This window comes from Microcaecilia unicolor, chromosome 2 (genome assembly GCF_901765095.1).
Source record: "Microcaecilia unicolor chromosome 2, aMicUni1.1, whole genome shotgun sequence".
Classification (NCBI taxonomy): Eukaryota; Metazoa; Chordata; class Amphibia; order Gymnophiona; family Siphonopidae; genus Microcaecilia; species Microcaecilia unicolor.
Genome location: NC_044032.1, coordinates 387,615,338 through 387,635,334, shown reverse-complemented (window position 1 = coordinate 387,635,334; position 19,997 = coordinate 387,615,338). Strand labels below are relative to the sequence as shown.

The following is a 19,997-nucleotide window of genomic DNA, read 5'->3' as shown; positions in this document are numbered from 1 at the left end:
GTGCGCTCAAAACCCGTGCCTACATTTTACCGCCTTTGTAAAAGGACCCCTTAGTTTCTTTATTGAATTTGTGAGATTCAACAAGGCTTCGGAGAACTTACAATTTTTCTTACTTTATTTTACCTTCCATTGAGGATAAACTTTTTGCTGTACAATCTACTAAAATTTGGAAATGGGTATCTCCATGTTTCAATCAGTTTTCTAACTATGAATTGTTTAGGAAAAATCTGAAAACATTACTTTTTAGGAGATTTCTAGATCCTTTATAATGTCAATTTATTAATCTGAATAACATGTATAATGAATTGGACACAACTTATATATCATGTTGTATTTTCTGCACATTGCTTAGTTTATTTGTGCAAAGTTTGTAATTTTCCCAAGGATCTGCCCTAGTTCTTTCTTAAACCACTCAGAACCCAATTGGTTAAGAACAATATATAACATGATCCGTCTTGCAGGTAGTGAGATGTCTTAGTTTGTACATTTTGTTATCCACTGGGTTGCAGAAACTGTCCCCTTCAATCATTTTACAGGAATGCTCCCCATTGTAAAGTCGAATTTAAACCCAAAGGTTCCAAAGTTTTTAATCTGTGGATCCATCTTTGTTCTGCTTGTAATAACAATTTACTGCGATCTCCGCCCCTGATGTGTTCTTGCACATGATCTATCACTAAACATTGAAAATGCCCGAAATTGTGATTAAATTCTCTACAGTGAGAAACTAACGGAGCCCCTAATTTTAAAGAGTTTATACAGGACTTATGTTCGCTCAGTCTTGTTTTCAAACTCCTGTCAGTCTTGCCAATATATAATTTCTCACACGGGCATTTGAGAGAATATATCACATGATCCGTCTTGCAGGTAGTGAGATGTCTTAGAGAATTTAATCACAATTTCGGGCATTTTCAATGTTTAGTGATAGATCATGTGCAAGAACACATCAGGGGCGGAGATCGCAGTAAACTGTTATTACAAGCAGAACAAAGATGGATCCACAGATTAAAAACTTTGGAACCTTTGGGTTTAAATTCGACTTTACAATGGGGAGCATTCCTATAAAATGATTGAAGGGGACAGTTTCTGCAACCCAGTGGATAACAAAATGTACAAACTAAGACATCTCACTACCTGCAAGACGGATCATGTGATATATTCTCTCAAATGCCCGTGTGAGAAATTATATATTGGCAAGACTGACAGGAGTTTGAAAACAAGACTGAGCAAACATAAGTCCTGTATAAACTCTTTAAAATTAGGGGCTCCGTTAGTTTCTCACTGTAGAGAATTTAATTAAGAACAATATATAAACCAGATGTAAAGTAAAAGTAAAGTGTCGGGGTACAGTTTTACTCTCTGACTCTGGGGAGGGGGAAGCTTCCTCCCCTGTCGAGAGTGGTACTGTTTGCATCGAGGATCTCTGCACCGGCATGGAAGGAACCTCAGGAAGAACCTGTGCTGGATTTGAATCTGGCGCAAGCGCCCTCGATGCGGATGCCCCAGTGCTCCTGGCACCATGCAGCGAGGAAAACCAATGCTCATACATCTTGGGCTTCCCCTGATGCACAGCATCGCAGTCCTTTGGTGGTGAAGAGGATGACATCAAACCTTTACACGTCCTCAGTGTCGGGTCCGATGCTGATCCATTCCGGGGCCTACTCTCAGCACCCGATAGGCAAGGGAGGTGCACTCCCACTGAATGCTGAAGTCTTGGCAGCCACTGAGGTCGATGCTTCCAGTGCTGATGTTGATGTATCGGTCTTCGAGGAGCAAAAAAGCTTCTAATGAACCTGCCGCGCCCTTTGTGTCCTCAGCTGCATTTGCAAACAGAGAGAACAAGAGTTAGGCTTATGGTGAGATTCAAGGCACGATTACATTGGATGCACCTTTTGAAGCCACTGGAGGTCTTCCTGGACATCGAGAAAAAATCGCAGCCAAACTGAACTCCTCAATCTTGAATCTGAAAAAGGGGCAGTGTTCTAATTGAGGTCGGGGCTCTGGCCTAAAAGGGCCTGGCAATACGTAAAAAATAAAAAAAAATTTAAGAGCTGAAAAACTAAAAGAAATTAAAAGGGAAACTGAAGAAAGGGTAAACATGAGAAAATGATCTAAAAGGACTTGAAAATCTGCAAGGGAAGGCACAAGAAAAAAAAAAGCACAAATTGCACTGTGAGGAGAACACAAAGACACATCCACCTTGCTCAGTGGAAAAATGAAGACTCAGGCAGGAAGACAAAAGTGCACGTGCAGTGGGACGCTGCTAGAAAGTTCTTGATCTCGCTAGTCAGAGTCTGCACTGGGCTCTGTCGGATTATGTCACCCACTTGTGAGAATACAACAACAGCCTGCCTGTCCTCGGAGAAAAGTTGCTAAAAAGGTGTAGTGGAGGAGTGGCCTAGTGGTTAGAGCACTGGTCTTGCAATCCAGAGGTGGCTGGTTCAAATCTCACTGCTGCTCCTTGTGATCTTGGGCAAGTCGCTTAACCCTCCATTGCCTTAGGTACAAACAGATTGTGAGCCCTCCTGGGACAGAGAAATATCCAAAGTACCTGAATGTAACTCATCTTGAGCTACTACTGAAAAAGGTGTGAGCAAAATCTAAATAAATAAAATAAAATAGTAAATTCCACTAAATAAATATTAGGTTAGAAGTTTAAAAATGGGTTACCCTTGAGGGTAGCAGAAAATACACAAGCATTTTACAACATATTCTTCAATTGTTTTGTATATACTAGCAAATTGTCCAATGTAACAAATTTTATGCTAGCAAAATGAGCCATATGTTTTAGGAGTAGACTGAGAAGAAGAGAAGTACTTTTAAACAACATTCACAGTTCCCACAGTACTTCTTTCACATCCTTTTACCTTCCGTGCAGTGCTGGTTTACTGACAGTGTTTCTCACACAGAGAAGTCAACTGGGATGCTGCTGTTATGTCACACACAACTGAAATGGATTTTCAGGCTCAGAATGCAACCCACTGGCTTAATGCCCAGACTGAATGGCACTACTTTTCTGACTGGATTGGATGGAGTGTTCTGGGTTGTTGTTTTTTTTTTTTTTTGTAATTTGCATTTCAAAATCATCAGGAACATTTTTTTTAAACATTCAACTTGAAGAACACACCATGTGAAGCTTAGGAGAAATGTAATATTTCTTTGATTATGATGTTGTCAGTCTAAACATTAATACCATCAGCTATTTTCTAGCACTTAAATTGAGAATCATACTTCCTGATGCAACCAGTTTACAGTGAAAGAGTGGCCATTATTGGTGGATGCATGCAATGAATTTGTTATGCTTGGTGCAATCATCACAAATTAAGAGGAAATAAGATACCACATATCAAAAAACATATTTGGGGGAAAAAAGGTGAAATACTACGCATGGTTTTTTTTTTTTTTTTCCAATAATCATTGATGTTTTCGAGACACACTGCATTTGTTATATAAGCTGGTGACCATCACTGAGGTATTTTTTCCCACCATTTAAATGATATATTCCTTGACTTGTGTTGCGCTGTGGTAAGTTTTATATGAGTTTGGTTTCACCTGGTTGTTTGCAAAATCTGTGTAGACTGTGCAGGAGAATTTGAAATCGGGAGCTCTCTTGGCTTGTAGTTCATTGCCAACACAAATTACCCCTGCTTCAACTTAGGGGCAAAGTTGGACTATGCAGGTGAGGAAGCAAACAGGACTCAAGACAGGGAATCAGAATAAGGGGTTATGCCTGTATGCTTAATTTTGCGATGTCAACCCATTCTCTAGTAACAACAATTGTAACTTCCACTCTGGAATGGCGAATGCCATAACGGAGCATTGTAAGCCACGTTGAGCCTGCAAATAGGTGGGAAAATGTGGGCTACAAATGCAACAAATAAATAAAATATAAAAGTAGCAAGCCTCTTCTTTAAATTTACAGAACAGCTGAGAAAAAGATAGGGGCTTTGATAGGTCTTTTTCAATTTTCTTTCAACAGGTATGAAAATGCCTACAACTGAAGTATGGCTAGGAAACACTGCACCACCAAAGCTGAAGCCTCTGTTACAGCTTCTGCCTCTATCCAGACTGAAAGCGTGATCCAAGGCAAGGGACTAGTTCCATGTGTGAGCAGTCTAGACATCAAAGATTTTCCCCAGCAAAGGGGAAAAACATGATGTGGTGAAAGAGGACAACTGGATACAAAATTCACACCCCGATTCCACCTTCCCTCAAACTGAAGAACCAGTATGCAGGAGTAGGCAAGAACATCTCAGGAACAGGAGGAACCAAAGCTCAAAAACCCCAAAGATGCTGGATCATCAACCAATAGGAAACAAAGGGTAGTGGTGGTTCCGATTCCCTCCTGAGGGGTACAAAGGCATCCATCTGATAACCAGATGTCATTCTGGGAGGTGTGCTGTCTCCCTGATGCCACGATTTGAGACGTTACAAAGAGTTTGCCTATTGGCCAACATCCAATGCTGCTCACCTATTTTGGCATGAATGACACTGCTGGGTATCTCACTGAATATTATGAAAATGATTTCATAGCTCTGGGATAGAGGATTAACCAGATATGTGCACAGGTAGTGTCCTTGTCAATCCTCCTTGTCGAGGGTAAAGGCTGAAGCAGAGAAGCTTATATCCTGGAAATGAATGAATGCCAGCGTGGATGGTGTCAGAGAAGAGCATTTTGACCTCCTGGATCATGGCTTTTCCAAAAGCTACTGAGCAGAGATGTCCATCTGGCAAAGAAGGGACAAAATGTCTTCCATAGCACACTGGCTAACCTACTGGCTGACCAAACAGTTGAATCTAGGAGTATACTAGATGTAGCATACTTAGATTTTAGCAAATTCTTTGACACGGTTCCACATAGGCAACTGATAAACTGACTGCCCTCGGTATGAGCCCTAAAGTGAGTGACTGTGTTAGAAACTGGTTAAGTGGAAGGCAACAGAGGGTAGTAGTAAATGGAGTTCACTCTCTGGAAAGGGAGTGTGTGCCACAGGGATCAGTGCTTGGATTTGTATACATTTTGGGTTTTTTTTTTAGTATTCTTGTGAGTAATACTGCAGAAGGGCTGTCTGGTAAGTTTGCCTCTTTGCAGGTGACATCAAACTCTGTAATAGGGTAGACATCCCCAATGGATGGGCTGGGAGAAGTGGCCTAATGGTTAGTGCAGTGGGCTTTGATCCTGGCATTTTGTGTTTAATTCCCACTGCAGCTCCTTGTGACCTTGGGCAAGTCACTTAACCCTCCATTGCCTCAGGTACAAAAACCTTAGATTGTGAGTCCTCTAGGGACAGAGAAAGTATGCTTATGTGTGACTGTTCTTCACCTTGAACTTGATAAGTGGATTATAAATGCAAGAATTAAATTAAATTTTCTAGGGAAGCTTGAAGAATGGTCTAGAATTTGGCAACTAAGAATGCATTTGGGCTCAAAAACCCAAAGGAGAGGTACAGTATAGGGGGTGAAGTTCTTCTGTGCATGAAAGAACAGAACTTGGTGATGATCATATCAGATGATCTTAAGGCAGTCAAAAAGGTAAAAAAAAAAAAACAAGCCAACAGCAAAAGCCAGAAGGATACTTGGGTGCATAGGGAGAGGAATGGTCAGCAGGAAAACGGAGGCGATAGTGCCTCTAGGTAAGTCTCTGGTGAGGCCCCATTTAGAGTATTGTGTACATTTCTGGAGTCTGCATTTTCAGAAAGATATAGAAGTGATGAGTCGGTTCAGAGGGTGGCTACTAAAATGGTCAGTAGTCTTTGTCATAAAGTATATCAATACGTATATTTTGGAAGAAAGATGGGAGAGAGGAGATATGATAGAGACAAATACCTCCATGGCATAAATGTACACAAGGCGAGTCTCTTTCATCTGAAACTCTGGAATGAGAGGCATATAGGATGAAGGTGAAAAGGGATAGGTTTATGAGTAATCTAAGGAAACACTTCTTTATGGAAAGAGTGGTAGATGTGTGGAACGGCCTCCAAGTGCAGGTGGTAGAGATGACTGTAATTCAAGAAAGCATGGGACAAGCATAGACCTTAGGGAGAAGAAGAGATAGATTGCATGGATGGGCAGAATGGATAGGCCATATGGCCTTTATCTGCCATCATTTTCTCTGTTTACTGAATAATGCATCATATACAATACACAACCCAGCTCTCATTTATTACAGCCTATTATACTGTACAACCTTTACCAAACTTCCACATATTCTAATTATGTACAACAGTTATTTCCTTTGTAATCCAATTTTGTTGGATCAAGTATTGCATTATTGTGCGACTATATTGAATGCATGGATGGAAAATGATGTAGAATTTTATTGTTAGCTGGTAGGAGGGTCTTTATTGCACTTATATTGTAAACCCTGTAAATGACTGTTAGCCACTATGGCAATATATGTGTTTACAAAAATGAAATCAAATATTATGATGCATTTTCTGACAAATAGTCTCCTTTGCATACACACCTTCAACATGACATTGCTTCACCTGTCAGCAAAAGATAAGAAAGTGCCGAGTTAGTACTTCGAGAGAGTGAAGGTGCAAATCAAGTCAAATTTAAGTGTGCCACACCTGCAAACAGCATCAATCTGTGGGAACCCAGAGGAATTCTGCCAGCTTTCACTCAAACAAATGCTGACTCCAAGGTTACTAGAACTGGCAACCAAAATAGCTGACAGAATCAAAGGTAATGGCAATTTGCTTTGTTTCTCAACAGAGGCTGTTATGATGTGCAGGAAATCTAAAAAGATTCATAGTGAGTCAGACCAATGGTCCATCAAACCCAACATACTGTCTCCCACAATAGCTAATCCGGGTTACTAGAAGTACCCAGTAAATGACGGTTCGGCCTAGTAGTTAAAAAGCGGGTTCAAATCCCCTATTTGTGCAGATGCTCCCAATCCATTCTTTACTGTTTCAGGAACAGACTGGAAGCGCTTTGAGAATGTTCCTAATCATATGTCAGCTTTGCGCATGGAGTTTTGAAAGGGGATCAATTAAATCTAAAATCTAAATCCTTACAAGGAGATCCATTCCCTGTTGCTCGCTCCCAGAAATAACAGAACATGACCCCATATGTACCCTAATAGCTGTTAATGTATATGCCAGTCTTGAATAAGGACTAATTCCTGAAATTTGGAACCAAGCCTGCATTCATCCACATTTAAAAAATACAAAAGAATAATCCTTCAGATTAAAGGAATGCAATAAGTACTTGAAATGTCTATATCCTGAATAGAAGACCATCTCCCACTCATCTCCGTTTTGCATGCATGTAAGTTTTAAGCTGCCCTAAGGTTAGGAGTTATGGTTTATGAACATTTGTATGGACCGACGGTATTCCAGTAGCTTGCTGGCCATACTGGGTCAGATCAATGGTCCATTTAGTCCAGTATCCTGCTGCCATGACCAATCCAGGTCATAAAGTACCTGACAGAAACCCAATTAGCAGCAACATTCCATGCTACCAACCCAAGGCAAGCAGTGGCTTTATCCATGTCCATCTCAATAACTGATTATGGACTTTTCCGCTAAGAACTTGTCTAAACTTTTTTTTTTTTAACACAGATAAACTACTGTTACCACATCCTCTGGCAACAAGTTCCAGAGCTTAACTACCTTTGAGTGAAAAAATATTTTCTCCTATTTGTTTTAAAAGTATTTCCATGTAATTGCATTGAGGGTCGCCCGATCTTTGTACTCGGGATTTTAGATATCTTAATCATATCCCCCCCTCAGCCGTCTCTTTTCCAAGCTGAAGAGCCTTAACTTCTTTAGGCTTTCCTCATATGGGAGGAGTTCCATCTCCTTTGTTAGTTTGGTTGCTCTTCTTTGAACTTTTTCTAATTCCGCTATACTTGTTTTGGCAGATATAGCGGAATTAGACCAGTAGGTCTTATTCAGTAAAATGGAATGAGGGATTTTCAGATTATTGGAGACCTCCCTGTGGAGTTCCGCAGGGCTCTCTCTCCCTTGTCACCATTTTATTTAATGTTTTATTACAATCATTGGGTGTTCTTTTGGAGGAGGCTAATTTAATTTTCTTTATATATGTAGATGATATTTCAATTGTGTGCCCTGTTTATTCTAACTGGTCTGAAACGCTTATGGGCATTATGAATTATTTCACCATAACAGAAAATTGGATCACTGCTCACAGGCTTAAACTAAACAAGGAAAAGACAAAATCCTCTTAGCTGTCTTCAATTTAATATTGTTGTAATGTGTTGAGATACAGCGACCAAAATTGAACGCAATACTCAAGATGAGGTTGCACCATGGAGCGATGCAGAGGCGTTATACTGGGCCGCTTTCAAGTGCAATTGGCTCTTATCATCACTGTTTTGCTAGTTTCTCAGATCTTCCTTTGTTGTTTTGGTTTATTTCATTCTTTCCAAAACAATTTTGGAAAAACAGCTCCTCTTCCTACAATTCTGAATGTAAAGAAGCAGTGACACAGCTGTGCCATCTCAGACATGCAAACATGAGAGATTCATACAGCAAAGAGAACTAAAAAGTTATAATAGGAAGCAGGGAGGGGAGTGATGACAAAAACAAAGAGCACAGTTTACATCTAAAACAAAAAGCTAGAAGTTGCTTACCTGTAACAGATGTTCTCTGCAGATAGCATATGCAGTCAGTCATACAAATGGGTGATATCACTGCTTGTCACCAGGACTGAACAGTTCTCCCAGAGTTCAGAACTTAGTGAAAAGTCCTGAGCATGCATAAGCCTTTCTGCATATAGAAATCCCCTCAGTCTGGTCCACAGCTCTTTTGACTGCTACTCAGGGGAGGACTGCAACTCTTGGGAAGATGAGAGGGACTATATGCCACATTAATCTTACTGTCTGCAGAAAACATCTGTTACAGGTAAGCAAATTATATCCTGCTTGTCCATGGAGAAAGCTAATCAGACACACAAGTGGGTGCCTCCCAAGCTCTGCAGTGAAGCATATTTTAAAAGAGTTACATTAGTCCCAGCAGCATTGCTTTGACTGAAATGGTTAGAGCCCCAATCTGTTCATAGCAGAAATCAATACAAGCAGAGCTAGCCAATTAACTAGGGTCCATTTCACCACTGGAATGTCAATCTGGATGAAATCAATGGCGGCAACAGCTGAATAGATTTTCTGACAAATTATTTTCTTTTCAGATAGTAAGCAAAAGCTAATTGAAGTCCATGGTAGAGAATGACACGGGGACAAAGTTTGTCTCCGACCCTGCCCCGTCCCCATGGGTTCTGTCTCCATCCCCACAGGTTCTGTCTCTGTCCCCGTCCTGTCCTCATGGGCTCTGTCCTCATCTGCAGAAGCCTTGAACAATTATGATTTTATATTTTCATCTTTTTCTTAAAGTATAAATTTGGAACAATATGCTATGCAACTATTGTGTATAAATTACAAATATAACAGTGAGTAGCTATAATAACCCTCCTCACCCCTCCACCCTTCCAACCCCAACAATAGCTGACCTACTACCTTCAAGGAATCCTAATCCACCCTGTTAAAATGTTCAGGGGTACAAAATACAACCCGTTCTGTATGCCCTAGAGGGGAGAAATATGCCCTATGAAGAACTGTTATGATTTTTCAATCTGTGGATGAATAAGAAGTCATCAACAATCTCAGGATTCAGTCTAGCTCTCCTGTCTTCCACAGTCCTTCCTGCAATAGAAGATGTCTTCTTAGAAGATGTGCTGGTAGCAGGATGTACAGGATCCCCCACATGCAAATTTTGCTAGTTGTGGCCAGCATTCTTTGCTTGTTTTTCCAAAAAATCAAAATATCGTTGTCTGCATCACTCAAATATAAACAATAGTCCAGTTCATTAACAGGCTTCAAAGTAGAAAATGACACAGGGACAAAGTTTGTCCCTGTTCTCATGGGTTTTGTTCCCATCCCTGCCCTGTTCCCGTGGGCTCTGTCCCCGTCCCCATGAGATCTGTCCCTGTCCCCATCCCCATGTCATTCTCTAGTCCATGGATACTTTGAGATTTAAAATAAAACATAGGCAACATTATTTCTTCATTAAAATGAAACAATGCAACCATCTCTGGCAGGATTTTAGAATTAATTACATATAAGGTCCATAGGTAATGATGACTAGAAGATGAATCAAACTTTAAGCCTACATAATTTTTTTTACTAGAAAGAGAAACTTCCAGGTAAAATTCTTCACAGAGCATGACTACAGAGTCAAATTGTGGCTTCAAGAGAGGATGACAATAAGGTCTCTCATGGCACAGGAGGCTGTTGAATCAGTCACTTGACATAAAGCAGCTCTTTCATGTATCTTAATATAATGGGATAGTGAGAAGCTGGAACATAAGTACATAAGTACATAAGTAGTGCCATACTGGGAAAGACCAAAGGTCCATCTAGCCCAGCATCCTGTCACCGACAGTGGCCAATCCAGGTCAAGGGCACCTGGCACGCTCCCCAAACGTAAAAACATTCCAGACAAGTTATACCTAAAAATGCGGAATTTTTCCAAGTCCATTTAATAGCGGTCTATGGACTTGTCCTTTAGGAATCTATCTAACCCCTTTTTAAACTCCGTCAAGCTAACCGCCCGTACCACGTTCTCCGGCAACGAATTCCAGAGTCTAATTACACGTTGGGTGAAGAAAAATTTTCTCCGATTCGTTTTAAATTTACCACACTGTAGCTTCAACTCATGCCCTCTAGTCCTAGTATTTTTGGATAGCGTGAACAGTCGCTTCACATCCACCCGATCCATTCCACTCATTATTTTATACACTTCTATCATATCTCCCCTCAGCCGTCTCTTCTCCAAGCTGAAAAGCCCTAGCCTTCTCAGCCTCTCTTCATAGGAAAGTCGTCCCATCCCCACTATCATTTTCGTCGCCCTTCGCTGTACCTTTTCCAATTCTACTATATCTTTTTTGAGATACGGAGACCAGTACTGAACACAATACTCCAGGTGCGGTCGCACCATGGAGCGATACAACGGCATTATAACATCCGCACACCTGGACTCCATACCCTTCCTAATAACACCCAACATTCTATTCGCTTTCCTAGCCGCAGCAGCACACTGAGCAGAAGGTTTCAGCGTATCATCGACGACGACACCCAGATCCCTTTCTTGATCCGTAACTCCTAACGCGGAACCTTGCAAGACGTAGCTATAATTCGGGTTCCTCTTACCCACATGCATCACTTTGCACTTGTCAACATTGAACTTCATCTGCCACTTGCACGCCCATTCTCCCAGTCTCGCAAGGTCCTCCTGTAATCGTTCACATTCCTCCTGCGACTTGACGACCCTGAATAATTTTGTGTCATTGGCGAATTTAATTACCTCACTAGTTATTCCCATCTCTAGGTCATTTATAAATACATTAAAAAGCAACGGACCCAGCACAGACCCCTGCGGGACCCCACTAACTACCCTCCTCCACTGAGAATACTGGCCACGCAATCCTACTCTCTGCTTCCTATCTTTCAACCAGTTCTTAATCCATAATAATACCCTACCTCCGATTCCATGACTCTGCAATTTCTTCAGGAGTCTTTCGTGCGGCACTTTGTCAAACGCCTTCTGAAAATCCAGATATACAATATCAACCGGCTCCCCATTGTCCACATGTTTGCTTACCCCCTCGTCTACGATGGCACAATAGGGTGTGAGTGCAATAAAATGAACTCGAATTAAAAAAAAAAGTCTATAGACCTAAGCCATAAAGATGATTCAGTTGTCCTCCCAGAATCATACTGCAATACTTTGTAAGGATCTTGCCTCTTTGTCACAACAGTATATTTGATTTGATTTTGATAAAGAAAACACTCTTCTATGTGATAGCATATTAACATCTTGCAGATGTTTTTCATGCTGTTTTCAAGAAGAAATCTATAAAAATTAAGCACTGTTAAACTTCCATGCTGTTGACATTGCGATGGAGAAGGGAACCTTTGTTCTGCATTGTTCAAGTTGGAACGATTTGAAGTCTGCACAGTGGGACAACTGAGTACCTCCGAAGAGTGAAATGGTTTTAATGAGGCTGGTACAGTGCGATGGGTATCATGCTAGGTTCTCCTTGAAGTCTGTGCAGAGTTTCTGCTATTAGGAGAGATAGCTAGAGAGGCCTAGAAGAGAGGCCAAGTCCAGTTGGTTGGCGCATCCCTTGCTAGACAACCTGGAAATGACAACCTGGAAATCAAAGCTGCTTTGCATTCTCAGCCCTAGCAAAAGAGGTTTATTTGAAAAGTCCTACCTATAAAAAATACTGTGAATGGGTTGAAGGTCTAGTGACCATTCATGGGGTTCAAGAACTTGGCTGAGCATGCTCGCTAAGCGATTCTGAATGCCCAAAATATAAGTGGCTTAAATTGTTGTGATTGGAAATCATAAAATAGCATATCCTTCCTGCTAAAGGGAACCAGCACCACCTTGCTTGCCAAGGAAGAGTATGGCTACATGATTTTCCATCTGGTTTAACATTTATTGATTATATAGCAGACAGACAAAACAGAATGTAAAATATTGTTCTTACTTCTAGAAAATTGATGTGTAGCATCCTTTCAAGATTTTGACCAGAATTCCTGAGTGAGATTGAGAATCAAGGTAAGTTTCCCAACCAACATTGGAAGCATTGCTATGAGGACAGTAGAATAATCCAGAAGGCAACCGGGACACATTTTTGTAGGTTTTTTCCCAGCTCCCACACCCCCCCCCCCCCCCCCCCAGTTCAGCACCATCTAAAGAATCAGTAGTGGGTGAATTCTGAACTGAGAGATTGGATACATGAATTCCATTAGTTTTCTCATTTTGAGTCAAGCAATGGGAACTACAAACACTACAGTGGCCTAGCATTTGTAAATAGGTTCTGGTTGAGATGAATGGGGACTGAATACTTTAACTTCTGTATTCTGTCCTGTGGAAAGAAACCTTTGGCCTAAAATTTGTATCCAGCTGAACTTGTATGAATGGCAGCTTCTAAGTGGGTTGAAGAGTTGATTTTTCAAAGTTGATGAGAATCCTCAGGGTTTGAAAGATGTGAATTATGCCTCAAATGAACAGCTAATTGTATCAGAGAAACTGCCAGAAGCCCATCATCAAGATTTGAAAACACCAGATTCCCTTGCCTGTGGAAGTGAGCTACTGCAGCTTGTAGACATTTAGTGAACCTGGCAACCAAAGAAAGTCTGAAATGGAAGTACCTTGTACTGGTAGTGACTGGTTTGTAACTTGAAGCAAAGGTACTTCCTGTAGCTGAGATAAATTGGAATATTTATATAAGCCTCTTCAACATTCAGATCCCTTTATTTATATAAACCTGATTGGAAATACCTTTCAATAAAAGACCAACACAAACATTAAGACAAAAATAGGAACCCTAAGTTCATGCACCCAGTCCTGGATTACCCAAGAACCAGTACAGGGTGGTGAAATAGGAGAAGGCAGAGAGAAGAATGTTGAATTCCAAGATAGGATACAGTCCTCTAATTTCTTAGGAATGAGAAGTACCTGAAATAGAACCCCCGATTCATTTCTTGAGGTGGAACAAGTCCTATTACATTGGTTTTCTGAAGGGTGTGAATCTGAAACAATTGAGACCAGTCAGGGCCCTTTTGATGTTGGGGGGGGGGGGGGGGGGAGGGAATGAAACTTCAAAAAAAGTGAAGATAGCCCGATAGTACTGAAGAATCCACTGTTATTCTCTGCCACTTGGAGAAAAAGAAACTGCACCTGATCAGATAGGTATGGTAGGATATATGAAAGGAACTGAACTGTCTGGAAAGCAGAGTCAAAAAGAATGAAGACTGCTTAACTTGCACTGCTGTAGTTTTGGCTGCCTCCTCAATGATGAGTCTTTGTATAAGTGTGACACTAGATTTGTTGGGGTTGTCTGAAGAATACAATAAAGCAACAGACAAAGATGTTGACTTCAGTTCTTGAGATAGCACAGAACAATGGAGACAAAAAAAATGCTCCAGATCTTGTCACTGCCAATTTACCAAACAGGGGTCCTTTTACGAAGCTGTGGCAAAAGGGGGCTTGCACTGGTGTCGAAGCGTGTTTTTGACGCGCACTGAAGTCCCCTTTTACTGCAGCGGGTGAAAGGCAGTTTAAAAAAAAAAAAGAAATGGACGTGTGTGGCAAATGAAGAACTTGCTTCAGGTGGGATCACTTACCTCCACCCACTGAGGTATATCCATGCCTATTTTTGACATGATCTGTTGCATTTAAATTAAGCACTGGCGCCGTCAGCAGTCCACTCTCCGCTCCCTCTGCGCTCTCAACCTGGCTACGCTTCTGCTGGCAAGACCTCATTTAAAATACTGTGTACAATTCCGGAGGTCACACCTTCAAAAAGATACATATTGGATGGAGTTGGATCAAAGGGCAACACTAAAATGGTCAGTGATCATCACAAAGTGTATTTGAGCAGACTTAAAAGGTCTCAATATGTATACTTTGGAAAAAAGGAAAGAGAGAGGACATTTAATTGAGACGTTTAAATACCTCAATGTACAGAAGCGGGCCTCTTTCAATTGAAAGGAAGCTCTGGAATGAGGGACACAAATGAAGGTGTATGGGGAGACTCATGAGAACTCTAATGAAACACTCCTTTAAGGAAAATGTGGTGAATGTATGGAATAGCCTCCTAGGTGATGGTGATGAGGACTATCTAAATTACAGAAAGCATAGGACAAGCACAGAGGAGCTCTAAGAGAGAGGAACGGACAGTAGATATTAGTAGTTGGTATGGATAAGCAGATTGAATAGGCCATTATGGTCTTTATATGATGTCATTTTCTATGTTTCTACATCATTACATAAACGGTGGTGGATGCATAGAATAACCTCCCAGTGAAGGTGAAAGAGACAATACATAAATCCAAGAAAGTATGGGGCAAGAATATCCGAGGGAAAGGAAGAAAGCTGAGTAGTTGGTGTGGCCAGGTCAGCCAGGTAGAACAAGATGGCAGAAGACCATTTGTAATAAATTACTTTCAAGAAGTTTTACTGACAGCAGCCGGAAAAGGAGTTGAGTATTTTGTCTCCATCATGCCCCATAATTCACTCCTCTCACACCAACATGAGGACACAGACACTGGCTGTCCTTAGCGCTCTTCTTTGTGAGGTATAACAGATGTTCATTCAGTTTAACATAGCATTTATATCTTGCACATTATCTCAAGTTCAAGGCAAACAACAAGAAACTTACTGTGTTACATAAAATCAAATATTTACATAAAACAATTCCAACCTATTAAAAAAATATAATCACACAACCCAGTGAAATTATGCAATACTGCCCAAGCCAGGCAACTTTTTTTTTAATCTAGCCAGGTTTTGCAGTTCCTACGGAACACTACATAATGTTCCATCTTCAGAGCCAGTGAAAGCTGATGCCCAAGACAAGGGGCCTTTCCCTTCATTGTTCAGTCATACATGGAAGCCACTAGAAGATCTTAAAAAAAAAAAAAAAAAAAAAAAAAAAGACTGGGAATATCGATAGTAACACTATGCAAAGATCCTGGATCAAAGCGGAAATTAGAGGCACTTTATCAAAATATACAAAGACTTGGCAGGCATTACTGGACTTCTGCTCAGTTAAGGCACATAAATGGCTATGTCTAAAAATGTTGACACAGTATTGTAGTCTCTTTATGCAATGGTTATTTCTACACATGTACGGATCCTGTGTTTTGTTGTTTCTTGGTCTGTTCTACTGCTGTCCCTGAAAAACTTTTTCAATAAAAGCTGACTTGAACAAAAAAGATCCCAAAATCAATGCCCTGGATGACTACGTTGTGACGAGCAAAGCAATACCCTTTGGACCCTTCTCACAAGAAACAAGGGATTCAAAACCCAGAAGCTGACCCAGATGGTGAAAAAGAATCTTTCAGAGGCAGAACACAGAACTGCTAATGCTAGATCACTAGAACCCTTCATTAATGGCTTAAACTGATTTTTACACATATTCCTAGATTGTAGGCGGACTAAAGCACTTGCAGATGTAATCAAATTTCAAATCCTGATCATAACCAGTCACAGCATGGACTCTTTATGTGCTCTGACTGTGGTAGTGGTCTCCAACTCTCAAATGCATGCTGCACAATTTCTACAATCATGCACTGTTCTCATAATGACTGGCCAGAAGTGCAGGAATATTGGTCCAGGGCAAGCTTGAAGGGTTTAAGAGCCAGGTAGGAGTTAGCCGCAGGTGCAGAGACCCTGAGAAAGTAAGAAACATGAAATGGGGAGAATGAACAGTGGGGGCTTTGGCAAGGATGGAGATGAAAGTGAGAATCTGGGACTTTGGATGATAACAAAAGTGAACAATGAGATGGTGAACAAAAGGGATGAAGTGATATGTTTTAGTAACTACATAATTTAATCTGGTTAATTTTTTTTACTGTCTTGGTTTCTGCTCACCAAAATAAACTAGTATTTACTCACAAAAATTAGCCATTTTTCGCCTGTTTATGTTCTTGTTGTAATAAATACTGACATTCAAGTGGGGGGGAGGGGGGGGAGAACTGAAAACAAAGGGGCTTTATAGATCAAGTCAGCCCACTGAAACAATTTTTGAAAAAGGTTCTTTGAACATAAATATTCAAAAAGAAAGAAGTCATGAAAAAAAATGGTCTGCATGTGTTATCACTAAATTTTTCATAATTTTTTATATTTTTAGCATCACCGACCTCAAAATGAAGACTGTTACTAGTTTCCTTTCCAGAGATCGTCCGAGTGCACCGGGTACAGTTCTTAAATCCACTGGGATCCTTCATGGACATGGAAGGAAAAACTTTCTCAGCTAAATTAAATGAAGCAATGGTGCCTGAAAAAGGGGCAAGGCACACAAAAAAAAGAAAGGGAAAATTCCCAGCCGAAGTCAAGGCCTAAAAGCGGCTGAACGATGATGAAAAAGAAAGAAAGGAAACTTAAAACCAGGTAAAACAAATTAAAAATATATGGGAAAGACCAAACAAGGGGGTTCCACAACTGGGAACACAATTTTGAGGATGAAAAAATCATCGAAAGACATGAAAAAAATAAAAACCTCTTTATGACCGTGCGTTGTGAGGAGACAGTTAAAAAACCCCACCCTCTCCTCACAGTGGTAGAAAAAATTGAGGAGACTGCATTCTCGCAACGGTCAGGAAGGCGAATGCATACGCGGTGGAGCACGTCTCACGCTCCAAAAGCTCTACTTCTACTTGTTAGAAGTCCCAGACCGGGCGACGCAGATCAGCATCACCCACTTGTGAGAATAACTAAGCCTGCTTGTCCTTGGAGTATCACAACCAAGATGTTTCAACTGACAATATAAATAAACAGCCAGGCACCAGATCTCTTATAGTGATAATCTTGAAAAAAGTGGGTTATAAATTCAGGGCCCGATATTCAGGAGGCGAAAATCAGCAATTTGCTGACTGAAGCTGGCTTTATCCCTGGATATTCAATGCCGGGCCATCTCTGGCTCCAGCACTGAACACCGGGCATATGTGGCTGGACAAAACTTAGCCGGCTGAGTGCGATGTTCAGCACTTGACTGGCCAGGATGAACCACATAAAGATTCACCTGCATCGTATGTGGTCCTACTTATGCCGTTATCTTGGCCAGTTGAGTGATGGATGTCGGCACTTAACTGGCTAAGTACCGACTCTGCCCCCAGAATGCCCACAAAATAGCCGGTTTTGGTTTGGGCGCTAACCATGTACTTTCAGTGGCACTATCCAGTTAAGTGCTGAGGAATATGCCCAGTTGTCCCCAAACAGTCAGTTTAAAAGACCCTCATTTTAAATTAAGTTGGAGTACTAATTAAGGAGCCATGGGCCTGCATGTTTCCAAAATGTACCATTTGTACATATAAGTGGTGCACTGCTACATAAACATGTGAAGGGCAACTGTATATCTAGGCACCTGCATTTATATGCCCTTGAGTATGTTAAATTAAAGACTATTAGCACTTACTCACAAAAGTTCCAGTAGAGTGACTAAGCACTATTCAGTAAAGGAGTGTCCAAGTGGCGCAGGCATGTAGATGCAAGAGTGGCGAATGGGCAGGGCATAGACTTGTCTTCCACTTATGGTCTGCAGTTGGCAGCTTTCCACAGCATGAGATCTTAATCTATTCTCTCTCTGCTTTCTGATTCTCAACTCTCTGGTACACGTAACGAGGAAAGGAGGTATATCATCAAGACTAATAAACCATAATCCACTTGAAGTATATTGTTTTTATACCCTTTGTACACTATCTAGAACTTATGTTAAATGTTACTAGTGTCCTAAATTCCCAGTAACTACATTTAACACAGCATCCACCAGAACTGTGTAAGCGGAATGAAAGGGCAGGAGCTACTTTTAAAAGCTGCACATATTCTCCATGACTGTATCAGACTCATCATAACAGAGGCACACATGTATATGACTTCCTGAAGTGATGCATTCCTTGCATAAATTCTCAACTACTGACAAAAACTAATCTGAAGCTATTTCACTGTATAGCCCCATGTCTGTCATCCTTGTGCCTGTCACTTCTTACGCCCTCCTACTATAACACTCCTCCGTCTGGATAATCTAAACTGAAAGCTATGCATCATCCAATCGGAACATTATCATAATGTTTCACCTCTTGGCATCCATTTAGCAGTATGCTGATCCAGAAATGCAAACAAACCCTCCTCGTCCTGCTTGCCCACTAAGAAAAGAACATTTTAAAGGCTGTAATAAACATTTGCATCTGGAAGGGCAATCAACTTGTATATTGCTTTTAAAGCCTTGAAAGAAAAAAATCTTTCAGTGTACTAGCTCTCAAAGGCTAAATGCTTAACACCAGCATATAAAATTATAAAAACAAGAAATAAGATGGGGAACATCCACTTTATATTAAAAATATTTGATTACCTACCCAATCTATAGAGGTATATAAATGTACTAAGGCGTGCTTGGGATTTTCGACTGTAAAGGCTACAATCTCCAAAGGTTCCAGTAGCCAGATCTGCTGCCTCTTGAAAAGGCCATATCATATTACAGAATTTCTGCCTTAAAGGCAACAGTACAGCCTACCTCACCACAAAACTGAAGCCTACCACACCTCTTACCTCTTATTTAAGGAAATCTTAGAGAAGAAAATATATGTTTTGCCAATAGAGTAAAACAAAACAATGATAATTTTGGTTTGTCACTACACCTTACCTGAGTGTCCCATACTGCTTATCAGAGGCCAGCTCACTGGTTCTGTTTTTTTTCATATGAAGGTTACCTGCTGGGATCATAAATAGCCTCAGGGAATGAGACGGAAATGCTGCCAACTCTTTTCACTTAACCCAGTCGTTAAAAACTCTGAAGATCTGCACTGCATCTAAAAGGGCCTAATAAGGACCACCTGAATTGACAACCTGTTCAGCTATATCTAAGGGTTCCTTGTCTATTCAGATGTGAAATTAAGCTCAATATTACAAGGTAACAGAGACAGAACCAGCTAACAGCCAACTAATTTGCATGATACAGAAAACAAAGATACTTACGAGGACAGCAGGCTGCTTAGTCACACGTAGGTGACATCATCCGACAGAGCCCCGATGCGGAAGCTGATTCACTAACACTAGAGAAAGTTCTAGCAGCATTCCACCACACCTGCATTGATGCCTTCCCGCCCGAAGGTCAAGCGTGGGCCCCTCAGTCAGGTGTAAAGAATAAAAAGTACAACTAAAGAAAACTTCTAGGGGAGGTGGGAGGGTATGTATGAATAAGCAGCCTGCTGTCCTCAGAGAGCATCAGTTACAGGTAAGTATCTTTGCTTTCTCTGAGGACAAGCAGGCTGCATTAATCCCACATGTGGGAATCCTTAGCTACCAGAAAGCTAGGATAATTGAGTCTCAAAACATTGAGACTGTAATGTCAACCAACCTGGAACGGAACAAAACAGGGCCTAGGAGGATGAAGTTGGATTCTAGACACCAAACAAATTCTGTAGAATTACCTTTCCGAACAGTCTGTCATGTTGGGTGTCCTGA

General features: G+C 40.9%; 1 protein-coding gene across 1 annotated transcript in view; it reads right to left on the bottom strand.

Annotated features, from left to right (window-relative positions):
• The window catches only part of CCNI (cyclin I), a 60,881-nt gene that overhangs the window by 23,583 nt on the left and 17,301 nt on the right, over positions 1-19,997 (bottom strand). The gene's annotated exons all lie outside the window — the stretch shown is intronic.